We start from the raw sequence: 3,448 nt of genomic DNA on the forward strand, positions 1-3,448 counted from the left end.
GAAAAGCAACAAAAACGTAGCTATTAAAAAAATAAATTTATTATTTTCAAAGTCTCATTTTACTGCTTGGGTTGTTTTTTGTTGTGGTAGCTTCTTGTTAAAGTTCATTCTCTCCTTCCATACAATCTTTTCTGTTCCTCAGCACTTGCAGCACTGTACATTCACCCGTTTGATTCAAACACATGTATCTCCATTATGGGCTCACAAGGCTGTCCCTCCTCGCACTACAGTGGCACTTCTCCTAAAAAGCCCTTTTGTGTGTGAGGGATAACTCAGAGCCTGGTCACTCCAACATACCTACTTCCGAAGAATTATGGAATGACTTGGGTTGAAACGGGCCTTAAAGATCACCAAATTCCAACCCCCACCATGGGCAGGGACACCTTCCACTATCCCAGGTTGCTCAGAGTCCCATCCAGCCTGGCCTTGGACACTTCCAGGGATGGGCCAGCCACAGCTTCCCTGGGCAGCCTGTGCCAGGGCCTCCCCATTCTCATAGGGAACAATTTCTTCCTAATACCTGATCTAAACCTCCTCTCCATCAGTGTGAAAGTTCCTGTCACTGCTGTTCCTGATGAGGAGTCCCTTCAGACACCAGAAGGTTTCTGTGAGGTCTCCACACAACCTTCTCATCTCCAGGCTGAACTTTCTCAGCCTGTTTCTATAGGGGAAATATTCCAGTCCCCTTATCAGCTTTGTGGCCTCCTCTGGCCTGGCTCCAGCAGCTCCCTGTCCTTCCTGTGTTGGGCCCCAGGGTTGGACACAGCCCTGCAGCAGGGACTCAGCAGAGTGGGGCAGAGGGGCAGAATCCCCCCCTCCCCTGCTGCACTGGAGCCTTGGATGAGATATCCAGGGTTTTCCAAGGTATTTTTAGGTGTAAGAGTTTAAACAGAAGACTGTCAGCCTTTCCAACACTGATGGCTGGGTCATTTCAGACCATTAGTGAGACACACAAATGTCCAAGAAATGTGATTTTGTTTGCTTTCCTCTGACAGCTTTGGAGTTGGTGCCATTCTTTTCAAAGCGCCCTTTGGACCCTGGACTAAGGATGACACCATGTGAAAGCACTCCCAGTCATTGCTCATTTGGCAGGGAACTGTTTCATCTGGTTGTGCATCATGGAACACACCCTTCCCAGCAGCATTCCTTCTTCCCAGGACAGCCCAGCATAACACAGGGTGGCCCCCCTCATGCCATAAGTCCAGCTTCTATCCAAAATACAGCATGGAAGCAAAGATGGTGTGGCACAATGGGGGTGGTACATCCTTAGATATCTCTGGGGTAAGTGAATCATGAGGAATAGGCAGCAAGAGGTTCAGAAAACTGGATTTTGCCAGATAAATTAGATTAATTTGTGGATGGATTACACAATTAGGGGGTGAAGGCAATACAAGCAGCTACAATGGGCTTGGATTTTAACAAAATATTTGATCCGGTGTCCTATGAAACCAACAGTGGAGAAATTTGTCCAAATTGGCTTGAGGAAAAAACAAACCAAAACAACTAACATGTGGGCAGCAAACAGGCTGGAAGAACAGAAACAAAGGGGGATGACAAAAAAACAATGTACCATATTGGAAAGGCTTTGTTTGTTCCATTCCTGAGGTGTGAAAATGATCAGTGTTAGTTCCGGTGTTATTAAATTGCATTCAAGAATGGATGGATGATCTGTGCATGAATGAAAGTTACAGCTGATAATAAATACAAACACAAGTTGAATAAAAAGAAAAAAAAGGGAAAAAAAAAGCAGAGGTATTTGGGAGTTTCTGGCAGGACCTGGAAAATAAGGGGTGGGAGAAGATTCAGGTGGGGATCTGGACTAGAGCACAGAAACTGAGGAGGACAATGGTCTTGAAGTGGTGAGTTAAAAGCAGATCACATCCCAGGGGTGCAATTCAGAAAAATCCCTGAGCAGGTGCTTAACTTCAGGCATGTAAATTGTTACTGAGTCACTGAGAATGAAACTAAGCCCATTAAAAGCTGTGCTGATCTGAGACCAGATTGCTCATCACCTTGACTGAGCCCATCTATTGCCCAGATCTCACCACAACTTTCCCCCACAATGCATCCTTGATCTACTTTGGACTCATGGATGCTCCAAGGGCTCTTAAGGAAGCACATCCAGCAGCTGTCTGTGGATTCCACTCACACAAAAGTATTTTGGAAGCCCAAATTCAGCTCAGCTTCAAGCAGAAAGGAGACAGAAAATTCGACACTTCTCCACAGACAAAAATTACATCAGCAAAGGTAAAGTTCTTCAGAACAGTCCTGAGCATTTAGTTTCTGCTCAGATTTTCTTTGACAGATGGGTCACACAAACTCAATATAAAGTCTCACTGAAAGAGTTTTTCAAAGAGAAAAATTACACTATTTTATTTTTAAAATGATCCTGGGCCTTTTCCTGAGTTTTCCTATACAGGATTTCAGAAAAACTGAAACCAGCTTACAAAAGAACCGAACATTTTAAAGGATTGCAATTTTCTAATGAAAACTGTCTGATCTGTCCTTCTCTCCTTGTATTCACCCTTTTATCTTTGTGATAACAAACACTGATATGATATTACTGATATGATTGTCTGCATGCCTGGCACAGGAAAGTCTCATTTTTTATTCTTGCCAGCAATTCCTGTGCTACCTTGCGGGACTTTGATGATCCTTGTGTGTATCAGAATATTCTGATACTCAGTGCATACTGTTCCTACTGCTGTCCAAGAGACTTGCAAACAGCCTTTCCTTTTCCACCTCATCAGAAACTTCCCCTCCAGCTCTGCTTGGCAGTGAAAACTCCTTATTCATCACCTTTTTCTGAATATTTCTGCTGGGTCTATTGTTTGGGAGAAAAAATAAACCAACAAAACACCACAAAACAACAAACATAACAAAACAAACAAAACCAACAAACCAGAAAGTTGGGAAGTTGTTGATGAAGAAGCACTTTTAAGGGACAACAATGAAGTAAAACTCCCTGTTAGGTCAGCAGGAGCTAATCATCTCAGCAAGGTCCTTGATCTATCCACTTGCCCATGACACAGTTCTCACATGCCTTATTGGGATGGGGGGGTGGGGTTAATGAAGGATTTTCTTATAGAGTAGTGAAAAATCTCCTGAGCTCTGATGGGTTCTTGGAAATAAATGGTGTATGAACCCCTTTGGGCTCAGTACCTTTGCTCAGTGGTCTGTGATTTGCAGAGGACTTTCCTAGGGGATGAAGATGATCCCTTCTAATCCCATACTAGTTTTAGAGCAGAATGTTTGTTTCTATTGTTTACAAAGTACTGTCCCCATTTATAAGTTTTTATAATAGTTCCTCTGTAATTTTGCACTAGTAATAATAGTGCAAAATATTAAGTCACTGTGTGAGCTATCCCTCCAAGACACATTGTTTTCTTTAAGTCTTTAGCTAAAAGCCTTTATAGCAGTTGGGTTGTCTCTGATACTGTGTTCCTTC

Source organism: Vidua chalybeata, chromosome 5 (genome assembly GCF_026979565.1).
Source record: "Vidua chalybeata isolate OUT-0048 chromosome 5, bVidCha1 merged haplotype, whole genome shotgun sequence".
NCBI lineage: Eukaryota > Metazoa > Chordata > Aves > Passeriformes > Viduidae > Vidua > Vidua chalybeata.